We start from the raw sequence: 16892 nt of genomic DNA, 5'->3' as shown, positions 1-16892 counted from the left end.
TTCAACTAAAGTGGCCATTACAGAAGTCAATAATTATGGTTCTCTCTGAAAGGCTACTCTATTACAATGTGAAATAAAATGGGGGGGGGCAGCAAACTCCTTACAGTTCCAAAATGTGCCAGACACCCAGAAATCAGAAGTATGACAATTTGGGATGGGATACAAATCCACACATTTGGTGGACGTGAATGCATTTTTGAAGCTCATCAGAGGTAGCCAAAACCTCGTTAAACGAAGGTAAGAAGCTTTCAGAAAAATACGGAAATAAAATAATAATCCATAGCTCTACAGCTGTGGTGGTTGAGGAAGTCTGTTTTTGTGGATTCTGACATGAAATGGCTGATCTTGCCCTCTAATGTGCAGATTAGAATTTATTTATCCTTTCAGATCTCTCGTTTCTCCAAATTTTCCAACATACTTCTCAGCTCAAAAGCATGAATTTTAAAACACGTATTTTAGGATGAAATACATTATAAAAGTCTTATTTTGAGGGGGAAATATGTTTAGAAATGCTTGAGAATACTCAAAATATGCACTGAAATTGAAAGTTGCATCATTTTGTGGGGGAACCCTTTTTCCAGATTAATGTACAAATGGGGTGGATTGTGAATGAATTTATGTGAAAGTAATAAAGACTGGAATTAGGTTATACTGGATACTTCTCTGTGTGTTCAGTACTGCAAGCTCATCCTGGAGGTACATGAATGTGTTCTCCATACAAAAAAAAAATCATTCCCTTTTAGGGGGATGGGTTCGAGACAAGCCATCACCTTCACTTGCTAGCTTTCAGGGATTTTTTTTTTTTAATGATACAGCAACCCATCCTATCACTTGTAGTCTTTGATGGGATATTGGTTTACAGTGGCTGGCATTTGCTAATAATAATAATAATAATAATAATAATAATAATAATAATAATAATAATAATAATAATTTATTATTTGTACCCCGCCCATCTGGCTGGGTTTCCCCAGCCACTCTGGGCGGCTTCCAACAAAGATGAAAAATACACTAAAATGTCACATATTAAAAACGTCCCTGAACAGGGCTGCCTTCAGATGTCTTCTGAATGTCAGGTAGTTGTTTATCGCTTTGACATCTGATGGGAGGGCGTTCCACAGGGCGGGCGCCACTACCGAGAAGGCCCTCTGTCTGGTTCCCTGTAACTTGGCCTCTCGCAGTGAGGGAACCGCCAGAAGGCCCTCGGTGCTGGACCTCAGTGTCCGGGCAGAACGATGGGGGTGGAGATGCTCCTTCAGATATACTGGACCGAGGCCGTTTAGGGCTTTAAAGTTCAGCACCAACACTTTGAATTGTGCTCGGAAACGTACTGGGAGCCAATGTAGGTCTTTCAAGACCGGTGTTATATGGTCTTGGCGGCCGCTCCCAGTCACCAGTCTAGCTGCCGCATTCTGGATTAGTTGTACCTTCAAAGGTAGCCCCACATAGAGCACATTGCAGTAGTCCAAGCGGGAGATAACCAGAGCATGCACCACTCTGGCGAGACAGTCTGCAGGCAGATAGGGTCTCAGCCTACGTACCAGATGGAGCTGGTAGACAGCTGCCCTGGGCTCAGAATTGACCTGTGCCTCTATGGACAGCTGTGAGTCCAAAATGACTCCCAGGCTGCGCACCTGGTCCTTCAGGGGCACAGTTACCCCATTCAGGACCAGGAAATCCTCCACACCTACCCGCCTCCTGTCCCCCAAAAACAGTACTTCTGTCTTGTCAGGATTCAACCTCAATCTGTTAGCCGCCATCCATCCTCCAACCGCCTCCAGACACTCACACAGGACCTTCACCTGTGTGACCTTGCAAAAGCAAAACTTTAAAGTCCTGTGCTACTCACATTTATTTGGAACTATATACTGCAGTGAACAGTGACTCATTGATTAATTGAATTTATATCTCAATTTCTTTCTCCAAGATGGCACATAAGGTTTCCCCCCTCATTTAACCCCCATAACGACCCTGTGAGGTAGGTTAGGCTGAGAGGTAGTGACAGGCCCAAGGTCACCGAGTGAGCTTATTGGCCAAGTGGCGATTTGAACCCTGGTTTCCCAGTTCCTAGTCCGACACTGTAATATTGCAAAGTATGCGTGCACAAAATTATGTGTGTAGGGAGCTGTGTGTGCCCATATTTCCCTGTCACCGCCATTGCTCTTTCCAAACAACATGATACTCCAACTTACCTGGTTTCTTGACTATCAGTTGGGCATGGTAGGACACAGCAGAGATTCCTGAGATTCTTGCATTGCAGAGGATTGGACTAGATGACTCTTGAGAGCCAGTGCGGTGTAGTGGTTAAGAGTGATAGAATCGTAATCTGGTGAACCGGGTTTGGTTCCCCGCTCTTCCACATGCAGCTGCTGGGTGACCTTGGGCCAGTCACACTTCTCTGAAGTCTCTCAGTCTCACTCACCTCACAGAGTGTTTGTTGTGGGGGAGGAAGGGAAAGGAAAGTTAGCCACTTTGAGACTCCTTCGGGTAGTGATAAAGTGGGATATGAAATCCAAATTCCTCTTCTCTTCTTCCAACTCTGCAATTCTATGATAATTCTGTATCCTTGCGTAATCTGAGACACCTTGTTAGCTGATAACAGATCAAGTAAAAATCTTGGGTATGTTAGGATATAGTTCCATTCCACCTTTAGAACAGATGTGTGGATTGTTGCATGTCACATGTCTGTTTACTTCCAGCACAGTCTGCTGGGAACTTCCTTTGTATATTGCTGGACACGAAGGGAAGCAGACATGTTTTTCTTTTGTCCTGCTGCTGAATAAAATGCTGTAAATATTCTTACACACATCTCTGTCTGCCACTTCCATTGTGAAGATTTATTCACTCTGCTGACAGAGCATGCTTGTGTTGGTCCTGTGGGTTACCCGAGAGGTGAGGTCAAAGGTGCAACGTGGAGACAGTCCGTAGTAGCTGAAGCTGGGTGCAGGGCAGGGAGTCGGGTGAAGTCAGGAACAGGCATGCAAGCAGGGAGCCAGGGTGGGTCAGGAGCTCAGGCAGGTAAGCAGGACAGGGTTCAGGCAGGAACTAGCAACCAACAATGTTGCTCCCGCAACTTGGGACTGGGGCTGGCCGGCTTTTATCTGCCCCGAGGCATAGGGGGCCCCTGATCCTCTGGTGACTTGCCTCTCCTGGCCTGGAGGCGAGCACTCCTCCTGCGGGAACTTAGTTCCCTCCGCCTCTCTGCCCTGAGCCTCTGCAGCTCAGGAGAGGCTGGAGGATTACCGGACCCAGAGGCAACCTCAGCTTCCTCTGACGGGGCTGAGAGTGGAGCACCTGCAGGCAATGGGTCCTCCATCACCTCAGGAGCCAGAGCAGACTCAGCTGGTGCCTGCACCTGAGGATCCAGCACAGGTGAGGACCCTTCAGGCTCATGCCCCAGCCCCGGCTCAGCTGGTTCTAGAGGCGAGAAATCCTGTGCAGGCTGGGATCCCTCAGGTTCAGCATCCGAGTCCGAATCCCAGGCCATCACAATGCTCAAGTTTCTGAAGGCTTCTGGAGCTATGAATCGCTGATTGATGCTGTTCCAAGGGAGACCGGAGTTCGCCCAGTTGCCGGCCAGTGGCTGGAGCCAGCTGGGGGTTTGCCTGATGCCCCCGTCTTCCCGGCAGCATCCCAACAGGGTATCCATTCTACCTGATTTACTGGAGTGCGATTCATGGCTCCAGAATGATCAACACTACAATTCGGCTTATTTTTGTACCATATTAGTATTTGGTACAATATCAACACTCAGTTTATATTTTGTACCATGGGAGATTGCAAGTGAGAAAAATACCTATGTAACAGAAAAGCCTATAGGATGGATTTGACATAACACACCCCAAAACAGATTAGCATACTACCATCAATGAGAACATTTATTTTGTGCGTACAGTGGTACCTTGGGTTCCACACGCTTCAGGTTACATACGCTTCAGGTTACAGACTCCGCTAACCCAGAAATAGTGCTTCAGGTTAAGAACTTTGCTTCAGGATGAGAACAGAAATCGTGCTCCGGCAGCACAGCAGCAGCAGGAGGCCCCATCAGCTAAAGTGGTGCTTCAGGTTAAGAACAGTTTCAGGTTAAGTACGGATCTCTGGAACGAATTAAGTACTTAGCCCGAGGTAACACTGTATGTACTTTAGAACACAAACACCTGTCTAAGAAGAAGAAGAAGAAGAAGAAGAAGAAGAAGAAGAAGAGGAGTTTGGATTTGATATCCCGCTTTTCACTCTCTTTTAAGGAGTCTCAAAGCGACTAACATTCTCCTTTCCCTTCCTCCCCCACAACAAACACTCTGTGAGGTGAGTGGGGCTGAGAGACTTCAAGAAGTGTGACTGGCCCAAGGTCACCCAGCTGCTGCATGTGGAGGAGCGGAGACGCGAACCCGGTTCCCCAGATTACGAGACTACTGCTCTTAACCACTACACCAGACTGGCTAGACCTTCCTTACAGGTTTTGTCTTCTAGGCCAGAAATAAAACATCAAACTGGCTCTCAGTGTACTTTGCTATGGCAAGAAGTACGAGGAAGAACAATATTTGCCTTACAGAAGTGCAGGGGGGTGGAATCCTTTTTATTAATGAATACTTACAATATTGAAATTAAGCCCACGTGCTGGCAGGCAAATGTTGTTCAAACACACATACATACAAGGTGGAATATGTTCAGCACAGTGCTATCACCATGCATTGCGCAACTAGTTTAGCCAATTATCCCAGGACACTGAGAGAAGCACAAAAGTAGCTGTATAAATACCAGTGGGTATTTATGTGCAACATCGAGCAACATTTAGCACTGTTGCCTGCTCCTACCACTTCTAAGCACCTCTTAATTTAATTAGAGAAGCCACATCCTCACGAGTTTAGGAGAGGACCAGTCTACTGTTTTCCTTTTCCAATGGCTACAGACATTTATTTGATCAGTGACGATGCAGAAGGGAGTTCATCAGACTTGCTCCTTGGTGTAAACTGCAGGTGCTCTTGGTTTGCCTTTACTTCTTGAATTTAAACCGTTTGGTTTTGTTCAATACATCCAGAACCTTCTGTGATGTGTTTGCTTGTCTATCAGATTCACGTTACAAACTGAACTACACATAGTTGTTGTTCTTGGGTGTGTGTGTGGTGTTTTTTAATGGAATCACCTCCTTGGTTTTAAATCACTCTTCAATGTGCAAAGTAATTTAAAATTACTGGAGTGCTTCCAATTTTTATTAGTCCTTGAATCTGAAAGGGACTCAGGGTCTTCTGGGCATGTGCAGTGCACTGTGACTTACAACTATAAAGCCCTTGCATTTTCCTTACCTCTTGTTGAAAAGCAGCTGTTTTGCAGTAACAGAAGCCACTGAATTTACTGCGCTAAAAATTAATAAAATGAGATTCAGTTTGAGATCCATTCTATATATACTATAATTGTCCCATTTATTAAGGATAGTCCCCATTTTCTAGAATCTGTCATGCCATGTCTCCATTTGGTCGTTGATGGAAATTTTGGGTAAACTTTTTATAAATGTTATTGTGAACTGCAGGAGTTGCACCCAGACGTGATTTTATTTGCACGAGACCCATTGAAATCGACGGGACTTAAGTTAATCATGACTAGAAATGGTGGAGAAATTCCACTTAGTTCCCATTTAAAGGAAACTCAATCAAACTAGCACTTTCTGAAACAATATGAGAACAATAACATACAGAAATGCATTATATTAGGAAGTTGCTTGCAAAAGTGTGAGGATTAGTCAAAACTTTAAAAGATGTGTACTGGGAACACACTTGTATGTTGCCTTCTTTGCACATCTTTGTGAAAGCTCATGCATAAACACTTGTTGGTATCTACCTGTCTCAGCAGACAACAGAAGAGTGTAATGTCAAACAGCTTGAGAATTACAGTGCTTGGTGTGGCTGTAAAGACCAATATGGAAGAGACATGTTTTATTGCAGGCAGGGCAGATTAAGGCAACTGTTTTTGCTGTTACAGATGCTCCACGGCATTTCTTGTCTGTGTGCTCCTCCCAGTGGTCATTCCTTCTCTGGTCAACGCTGTGGATATATGACCTGACTGTCCGTCTCCAGAAACTGTGGTCATGTGCAAGGGATTCCCATGTGGCAGGGTTAATGTTGTCAGCCTTCATGTCACATTTGCAGACATCTTTATAATGCAGGGTTGGGCCTGCTGGCTGAAGTCAGGCTTCCCGTCGTCCCTTTGGTGGGCATGGCCAACCCAACATAAACGTCACTGAAACAAAAGTGCGAACTAAGCTGGTAAGAAGTGCTCTGTATGACATTTCATTTGCTGCAGCTTGTGAGGTTCATGTTGGACTATTAAGCATGGTAAATCCGCTCCACTTCACAGTGGGGAAAAGTTGCGGTGGACCACGTGGTCACCCACTCCCCTCTGGGGGCGGGGGACAAAGCTTACATACGCTTCAGGTTACAGACTCCGCTAACCCAGAAATATTACCTCGGGTTAAGAACTTTGCTTCAGGATGAGAACAGAAATCGCACGCCGGTGGCACAGAGGCAGCGGGAGGCCCCATTAGCTAAAGTGGTGCTTCAGGTTAAGAACAGTTTCAGGTTAAGAACAGACCTCCAGAACGAATTAAGTTCTTAACCCAAGGTATCATTGTACAGGGAAGTAGGGAGGATGAATCTCGAGAGCCGACAGCCTGGCTGTTGTCGGCTCCGCCTCCCATTTATAAATGGGGCTGGCCCCACCTCTCAGCAAGAACTAATTACTGAGGTTGGGTGTGAGCCTCTGAATAATAACCTGAGAAGCAAGCCAGCCCCCTTTTACTAGTAGGTTCCCTGGGAACTGTAGTCCCGCGCGCAATCACGCAAAGGCCACGCACATTACGGAAACAGCTCCTTCATCTGAGGAGCTACATGGTCTTGCAAATGTTGCATTAGCCTACCTGAGTAAGTAGATTGTCCAAGTAGATTTAGAGACAGCATATTAGCATCACGTATCAGCAGTCGGCAAAGGAAATGGAAAAATTTATTGTATAGTGCTTGTTTAATATTTGATACACATAGGCTTTGTAATGGAGCAGGATTCAAAGATTCCCCCCTCACCCCCATCTGTATCAACAAGGAGCCCGTTATTAAAAGCAATGAGACTTTAGTTTAACAAATAAGCTAATCAATGAACAAGCTGAGTTTGTTTCAAAAAATGCTTTATTTTATTTTTTAAAAAAATATATATGGTACGTCCACTTCAGTTTCCTGCTCTCAGCTGTGCTAATAAAACTTTCAGTATAGCTAATGCTGTTTAGCTAAACAAATTAGACAACTGCACCATTTAGATGGAAGGAAAAGTTTCCATTAGTGACTGAAAAGCTCTATGCCTGCTCAGCTAGTATTTTTTATTGCAAAGCTAGAGTCACAACTAGAAGCTAGAATATGCTGCTTTGTTGTGATATGCTAGCTGTCTATAGTATGTAATCTTCCATGTAATCGCTAGTTTATTTATTGTTATTATATCTCTTTATATCAGGCATAGGCAACCTTTGGCCCTCCAGATGTTTTGGCCTACAGCTCCCATGATCAACAGGACCAGTGTTCAGGGATGATGGGAATTGTAGTCCAAAACATCTGGAGGGCCGAAGGTTGCCTATGCCTGCTTTAGAATCATAGAATCATAGAATTATAGAGTTGGAAGAGACCACAAGGGCCATCGAGTCCAACCCCCTGCCAAGCAGGAAACACCATCAGAGCACTCCTGACATATGGTTGTCAAGCCTCTGCTTAAAGACCTCCAAAGAAGGAGACTCCACCACACTCCTTGGCAGCAAATTCCACTGTTGAACAGCTCTTACTGTCAGGAAGTTCTTCCTAATGTTTAGGTGGAATCTTCTTTCTTGTAGTTTGGATCCATTGCTCCGTGTCCGCTTCTCTGGAGCAGCAGAAAACAACCTTTCTCCCTCCTCTATGTGACATCCTTTTATATATTTGAACATGGCTATCATATCACCCCTTAACCTCCTCTTCTCCAGGCTAAACATGCCCAGCTCCCTTAGCCGTTCCTCATAAGGCATCGTTTCCAGGCCTTTGACCATTTTGGTTGCCCTCCTCTGGACACGTTCCAGTTTGTCAGTGTCCTTCTTGAACTGTGGTGCCCAGAACTGGACACAGTACTCCAGGTGAGGTCTGACCAGAGCAGAATACAGTGGCACTTTATATGGTCCCCCTGGAGAATTCAACAGGAGAATCATCCACCAAACAATAAGGGGGTACATATAGTTTTTGTTAGGATATTTCCGTTCCACCTTAAAAAGGGAACAGGCTGTTGTGTGTCACATGCCTGTTTACTTCCTGCTCGCTGGGTGTTTCCATTTTGTATATCGCTTTTGTTCTGGCTGTTTTCCTGGACACGGAGGCAAGCAGTCATGTTTTCCCTTTGTTCTGATCTACGCTGAATAAAGTTGTAAATATGCTCTCCTGTCAGCTTCTTTCGTTGTGGAGACTCTGCAGAAAGGGTGTGCACAAGTCTTGGAATATCTCTGAGGCTCGTGTCGCTAATTGACCGATGGTGTTCCACAGGAGACCGGTGATCGTCCAGAGATGATTGGGGCTTGCCTGATGGCTCCGTCTCCTTGGCAGTATCCCCACAGTTTTAAGCACAACACAAGCAAGACATGCAGAATGAGGTGTCCATCTCAAACTCATTTTCAGACCATCTGAGCTCTTCTCTTGGTTACAGAACTTTTACAAAGGGGTTCTTCTCTAGTGATGTGCTTGTTCTCTCCTGCCATTCAGAATCCCAACATAACACCATTCAGTCTTCCACATAAATATTTTAAAAGTGGGAGGATGAAATCCTTCCTAGCTCCAGTCTAGCATTTGCAAAAATACAAAATCAACAAAATGAATCCCACACAATGACAAAGAGTCCCGATAACCTTTATCACAAGGCTTTCCACCACCAATCTAGGCATTCCAGTTAAATCAACTCTTCATCAATGCTCCTGGCAAAGCATTACAGCATGAAGACCCTTTGAAATTTAGCTGAAACCCACTGATAACATTTCCCATTATCCAAACCCAAATACGCTGGGTAGCAAGTTCCAAGAGAAAAGGCCTCCAGATCTTATAAATCCATACAAGAAAGAAGATTCCACCTAAACATTAGGAAGAACTTCCTGACAGTAAGAGCTGTTCGACACTGGAATTAGGAGTGTGCCAAGGAGTGTGATGGAGTCTCCTTCTTTGGAGGTCTTTAAGCAGAGGCTTGACAACCATATGTCAGGAGTGCTCTGATGGTGTTTCCTGCTTGGCAGGGGGTTGGACTCGATGGCCCTTGTGGTCTCTTCCAACTCTATGATTCTATGATTCTATTCTATGATTCTATGATATCCTTAATTATTTGTTTAAATACATGGTTAGTTTTCCCATAATGAAAGGCAGGGTGAATGTCCACAAAAAAATCTCAAAGATGTGTTTCATGTAGAATATTCCCCCACCCACTCCCCAAACTCATGAAAGAATCTGTAAATTTTGAATCAACCAACTGGGCAGATTTCCTAAAATAGACACGAAGCCAATAATTAAAAACAATGCTCTATGCCAGGGGTGGCCAACTGTGATCTACTAGACTGCGATCTACTCACAGTTAAAAACTGGCAGTGATCTACCCCCTTGTTGTTGATTTTTTTTAGGGAAGAGGAAAGAAAGCACCATTTTTTTGGGGGGGGGTGCAGGACTAAAATGTTGAGCTTCTTTAGGAGAGCCAAAGTTATTGAGCTTCTTTGGGGGGAGCCAGTTGTCTACCAGTGATCTACCACAGACGTCCAGTGATCTACCGGTAGATCACTATCTACCTGTTGGACGTGCCTGCTCTATGCAGTGAAGGCTGGTCATTAGGGCAACCAGGACTCAGCCCACCTACCAAGTGAAGTGCCCAGCAATTTGTTTAAAAAATAAATAAATAAAGTCACATTCTTTCCTACCCCACATATTGTTCCACAATCCGTTTCACTTTAGAGAAATGTTCTGTTCTTTTAATGCAGCATGGCATCTTATCATGATTTCAGGGGAAAGTAGAAAAAAAGAAACCTGCCCGAGAAATAAAAATTTCAGTTCCATCCAAGAGGGGTTGGGAAGAGATTGAGAGAGATTTGCACATTTCCCCTCTTCTCAAGCTCTGAGGCAATGGGGTGTTAAAAGTTGCAGAACCTCAAGAAATATTCTTAATTAAGCCATACAGTACTTGGAAGGGTTAATTCTTTTTGAAAGGAGAAAAAGCTCTTGTTCTAATAGCTAGATTACTTTGAATGCACTGCTGGGTCAGCACTGTAATTAAGAAAATTGCCTTTAGCATGCTTGTTTGGTATTGCTATTATCATCTTTTTTCATCTTTTTAACAAGAGTAAACTACTTGAAGACGTCTCCATTTACTCTTCTTGCTTCTAGTAACCTCTGAACCCATTGAGTCCATACTCTTCCCGAAATTAATGGCCTAAATGAGTTACTTTATCATCTGGTTCAACCCTGAAGTCTTTTACATTTTTCTCCTGACCTCTAACCCTTCTGCCCTGACTATTATTTTGACAGCTATCATTAATGCTGTGTCCCGGGCAACCACACATAGACTAAGATGGATGGCAAAGCAGCCAAGGAGTTGAAAGCAAGATGTACATTTTCATCTTCCTCATGATTAAAATCAAAACCATATGAAACCGTGGAACTAAGCAACAGACACCTTAGCCAGGTTCTGGGTGTCGCATTCTTTCCGCATAAAAATTATGTATTACAAAATCCAAAGAAACTATCGTTACAAAGAAGCCTATTCATTATATATTCATTAAAAGTTAATCATCTTAAGGTAACTAGATTTTTTCCAATGAAATCCGGGGACACTTTAATTAATTAATTAAATACTACAGGTTCAGGACATTGATGCTGCAGCGATGGCGGTGGCAGAAGAGCGGCCGCCGCCTTGACCTCAACCGTCACGTTTCCCCTTCCTCCGAGGCTTCTATTTTTTTTTAAAAAAATAATATTTATTACTTTTTGAACAATTTAAACACTACAATACAAAACAAAAACAAAAAAGAACAATACAATACAATACAAAAACACTACATAACACTAACACATTAAACTAACAAAGCCAAACAAAAACAGTTTAAAACATTCAGACAGTTTCAATATCTTGTCTTTCATTCACTTATTTCACCGACCTCCTCGCACCTCCCTTTTTGTATTCCACTTCTATCAATTATTTCAGCAATTCCTTTCCATCTTTCTCTGTTTTCTGTCCTATAATTCTCTTAACACATTCTAACCTTATTTTACCTATAATATTCTATTAATCTATTTATACTTAAATTCTTATAACATTTCTGCTAAAGCCATATAACTTCATTCCACCATTCTTTTAACATTCATTAATTTTGCAGTATTTCTGTAAATAATCTTTAAACTTTTTCCAGTCTTCTTCCACCGACTCTTCTCCCTGGTCTCGGATTCTGCCAGTCATTTCCGCCAGTTCCATGTAGTCCATCAACTTCATTTGCCATTCTTCCCGGGTGGGTAGATCTTGTGTCTTCCAATACTTCGCAATAAGTATTCTTGCTGCTGCTGTTGCATACATAAAAAAAGTTCTATCCTTCTTTAGCACCAATTGGCCGACCATGCCCAGGAGAAAGGCCTCTGGTTTCTTCAGAAAGGTATATTTGAATACCTTTTTCATTTCATTATAAATCATCTCCCAGAATGCCTTAATCCTTGGGCACGTCCACCAAAGGTGAAAGAATGTACCTTCAGTCTCTTTACATTTCCAACATTTATTGTCGGGCAAATGATAAATTTTTTCAAGCTTGACTGGTGTCATGTACCACCTATAAATCATTTTCATTAAATTTTCTCTTAAGGCATTACATGCCGTAAATTTCATACCTGTGGTCCATAACTGTTCCCAGTCAGTCCGAAGCTTCTATCTCCTTTCTCCATGAGCCTGGGCAGCCCCTGAGTTTTTGGTTCTTCGGTGGTGGTGGTGGTGGGGAAGCGCGTGGTGGGTCAGGCATGGAAGGCCGAGAAGGAGGGCCGAGAGTCGCAGTGGCAGCAAGGCTCGGCCAGCGTGATGCCTCCCTTCCCATCGGAGCAGCCCCAACCCCATTCCTACTTGCGTGTAAGGAGAGGGCGGGGATCCCTCAGCTGGGAAGGGAGGCTTCTCGTTGCCTAACTGAGGGACCCCTGCCCCCTCCTGCTTGCACACAAGCTCTGATAGACAGCATGAAGCCTCGCTTCACAGCTGAGAGATCCCAGCCCCGATCCTGCTTTTACGCAAGTAGGAGTTGGGAGGCTGCTCCGATAGGCCTAGCATGAAGCCTCCCTTCACAGCTTAGTTGCTGGGGTCAGGGAAGGTGGAGGCAGCCCAGAAGCTGTATCTTAGAGCTCCTGCACCACCATCATATGGGGACTTCCAAGCAGCTCCTGAAGCCAGCCAGAGCCAACCGCTCTGGGGTGCTGAGACTGCCGCTGCTTCATTTCCCGGGGACATTAGATGAAATCCGGGGATGGAATTTGTCCGGGGACTTATTCACAAATCCGGGGACTGTCCCCGGGAAACGGGGACGTCTGGTAACCCTAAATTATCTTAGTGGTCCATTCAGAACTTGGTGTGTTTGTATGGATAGCATTTGGTGGTACACCTCAATATGATGAATTTAGCAATCAGCAGGATTTGTGTTGGGAGCTTCTGTGTGAATTTAAGACAGGATCCTTATGTGAGCCCAGCTCCTCTTTCTGTGGGTGGTAGATTCTTTCCTTCACAGAGCAAAAACAAGATCCGGGCCAATTATTATCTAACTTCTTTCTCTCTGGCTGTAGTTAGCAAAGCCAAAGAACTGTAAAGCTTTTCACAAAGTCCGCATGATATTCTTGCAGACAAGCTGGTGAAATGTGAGCAGGACAAGGTAACTGGTAGGTAGACTTATACTGGTTGACTGACTGAACCCAAAGAGTGCTTGCTGAGGGTTCCTCACCATTCTGGAAAAAAGTTGCAAGTGGGTTCTGTCCAGCATCTTTCTAAATGACTTGGATTTGAGGGGACACTCATCAAATTTGCAGATGACACCAAACCAGGTGTGGTAGCTAATGCCACAGAAGTATTGACATGAGCCATCACTGAAACCCAGCAGCAAAAAAAGGTTTAATGTTATCCAGGCTGCATCAACAGAAGTATAGAGTTTCGATTAGGGGAATCCAAAGTACTGCTCTATTCTGCCTTGGTCAGACCACACTTGGAGTCCTGTGTCCAGTTCTGAGCTCCACAATTTTAAAAGGATATTGACAAGTTGGAATATGTGCAGAGGAGGGCAACCAAGATGATCAAGGCCCTGGAAACCAAGCCTTATGAGGAATGGTTGAGGGAGTTGGGTATATTTAGCCTGGAAAAGAGGAGACTGAGAGGAGACATAATGGGCATCTTGAAATATCTCAAGGGCTGTCACATGGAAGATGGAGAAAGCTTATTTTTTCCTGCTACAGAGGGTAGGACCCGAACCCATGGCTTCAAGTTACAAGAAAGAAGATTCCGACTAAATATCAGGAAGAACTTTCTGACAGTAAGAGCTGTTTGACCGTGGAACAGTCTCCCTCAGGAGGTTGTGGACTCTTCTTCCTTGGAGTTTTGGAGACATGGCCATCTGTCATTGGATGGTCATGCTTAAATTGAGATTCCTTCATTGCAGGGAGTTGATCTAGGTGACCCTCAGGATCTCTTCCACCTCTTCAATTCTATGATTCTATGATTTTTCATGACCTCCTTCTGTGATTTCTCTCATGCCAGTAGAATATATGCTACAGCTACAGCCGCTTAAGACACAATCCTGACAAAGGAAGCAGGTGGACTCCTTAGCCTTCTAAGGGAGACACCTGCTTAGGAGGAATCCCTTTATTACAATTTGCCACAAAGGCAAGATCTTTAATCATCGTCGTCATAATCACCATCATCTGGTGCTTGATATTAATTGAATCATTAGTTAAGGAATGCATAAAAATGTATAATGAATTATGGAAAGACATTTAAGGAAGGCAAATACATGCTTCTATTAAGCAGAAGGCTTGGCAGTTGGATGCATCCCTGATTGATCATTCTGGTTCTGTTCAAAATCCGCTTGTCAACCTTTGACCTGGAAACAAAAGAGCTTCAGATGATTTATCTGCCATTGTTCCCTGTGGTCTCTGGATGTGGGTAGAGAAGTGGACCATAGACATTTCTTTGTTTCAAAGGCAGTTCCCAGAAGAATGTGTCCTGCAAGTCAGAGGGACGCTGGCTGCAGTCTTTTGCTATCAGTAACCCCAGGGGTATAAACTAAGGATTGCTTCTTTACAACACGGCCTTTGGGGCCCTAGGTTTTTCACCTGCACATTGTTTCAGAGGGTCTCAGAGAATTAACCTCAGTCTTGATCTGCTGATATCTTAACCTCATACTTTGTAGGATGATGCCAATAGCAAGGCAAACCATCCAGTTGTACCCTGGACATTTTCCAGTGTCTTGGCTGCTGTACTGATAGAGATCCATTTCGGGGCCTTTTATAATATTATTTTGTACTTGGGCATACGTCAGTCCCACCAGCAACAATATATTTAAACAACAATTGCAATAATGTAAGTAAAAAAGAAAGTTATGTTAAATGACTGATTATTTGTCTTCTGTAAGCAACACTCAAATACTGGCACCTGTAGCATCTGCCTCACTCCAACTCATGACAGATCTTGCCTTGGTGGGAAATGAGGACATGACTATGCTCAGTTTCTAGGCTGAGACCAAAGTGGGATGGTTTTCTTGAACATTTTCAGCACTACTGTGATATTTTGGCATTCACATAAAAAGTGGGTGAAATTGTTCACTCGTAAAAAATGAAGCAGAGATGGTTTGACTGAGGTCATCCATGTGTCCAACTGAAGAAAGATTGTCTTCACTCTCAATCAGTTTTAACCAAATCCTTCTAAAAGTAGGAGCTATGAGAACTATCAAAACATAAATTTAAGGAGTCAGGGCCTCCTTTGAGTCTTTCCATATAGCTTGGGTACTAAACAGAACATTGCACAAAGGATATGTGAGAATTTGCGGTTAAAACAAAAGCATTCATCCTGGCACTACTTCATTGTGCAAATACTTCTTTCAATCTTCTTTTACCTTAGTTGTATTTCTACCAAGGTATGAAAGTCAATGTAAATAAACAATAAATTCAAACAATTATAAGTCTTAAAAAGCCAACAATAAAATGGAAGGGCCTGAGAACATCAAAATCAACTGACCTATAATCTCAGTCTTAAGCTTAAAACATTCCTTTGAGTGCACACTTTGCCGTTTGAAGTCTGATTACTTCCAGACAATGCCGTGTAAAGTCCATGTGTTAAGCAGGTGCAAGTAGGATCAGTTTTACAAAAGGGGTCAACGATCTGAGAATATAAAGGAAAATGGGGACACTACCACTGAAATAGCTTTCAGTTCTTCATGACAGAAGGGTGATTGATGCATGATGATCAGAGGGGGAAACACCCCCCCCTTAAAATTTAATTCTTTCTAATAGCCCTTCATTGTAGGTCATCTTAATCATCTACTGAAGTCTTTACTTTTGGTCTATATTTCTTACATACATTTATTAAAATTGCTAAACACGTACATGCATCTTTTTTATTATAGAGTGACATCTGACATTATGAAAGCAGACTTCTCCTTAGATGAGGGGACTTCTCCTTCCTCCTTCCTCCTTCCCCCAGCCCACAACCCCCAACATTCAATCTGCTCCAGTGGATCCTCCAACCTACTAGAACAGCTTTGGGGAAAATACGTAGCATTCCATCAATGGTGGTCCAATTCGCTGAAGTATGGAGAACTGGGGTGTGTGTGTGTTTGTGTGGACACCTTTGAATGTCACCTATAGTTATTTTCAACAACTGTGCAGAATTATCTCTTACCAATGGCCCAGGAAAAGACTGGAATGAGCTCTTTCTAAGACTGTGACAGTTTTTCTTTCGTCACTCTCTTCTGATTCTGGTTCTCTCTTCTTCAGCCTTAGCTTTCTCTCAGCATCTACTGACCCATGTATTTTGATCAGCTATGGAGGCTCAGCTCACGGTGCCACCACGGGCAGCTTGTATGATTATACCTTCTCAGTGTTGGTGCCCAAACGGAAACTTTCTCCCTATGGAAATATGGTTGTCGTCCTCATTACTGGCCTTTAGGCACCAGTTAAAGACCTACTTATTCATTTGGGCCTTTGTAAATTAAGTGTCCCAGGGACCCAACAGTTGTAAATATATGGCACTTGTTTGTTTGTTTTGTTATGGTGGTTTAATGGAGTTGTACAACTGCCCTGAGCTCCCATTGGGAGAAAGGCCAGTACAGAAATAGCATTCATCCTAATAATATCTCATTCCTTTAGATGGGTGGATGGGTGGATGATGACGATGACACAAATTGAACCACCAGTTTTATTTAAAGCAATAACTTTGCATGTATATAATAGAACATAGCAATTAGGGAAGGAATTTTCCACAAGCAAGACTGTGCCCATAGCTGTAGCTCTGCATATGCAGGGTAGTAAGAACTGACGAAAAAAATAACTGTTTAAGAAAGTAACTCCCTTTATTTATTAAACTAATTGCTCTCCTTTTATTTATTAAACTAATTGCACTACTTTACCAACGGGAATTGCATTGCCACCATTACCCCTTAATCTGAGTCCTGAGCACCATCTTCAATGTTTTAGCTCAGTAATTTGAAAACCGTCTGCTGTGTTATTGCAGCACAGTGCATTATTACCATCGTAAACAAAATATTCTGGTTTCTAGATCATAAAAACAGTAGGTAGGTGATGAGATCTCAGAATATAAAGTTAGCCTTGCATCATCTGAAGTCTTTCAGTCTTCCTAGCATGCTT

Source organism: Podarcis tiliguerta, assembly GCF_965153285.1.
Source record: "Podarcis tiliguerta genome assembly, chromosome: 3".
Taxonomy (NCBI): Eukaryota; Metazoa; Chordata; class Lepidosauria; order Squamata; family Lacertidae; genus Podarcis; species Podarcis tiliguerta.
Note: the sequence above shows the minus strand (reverse complement) of the source record.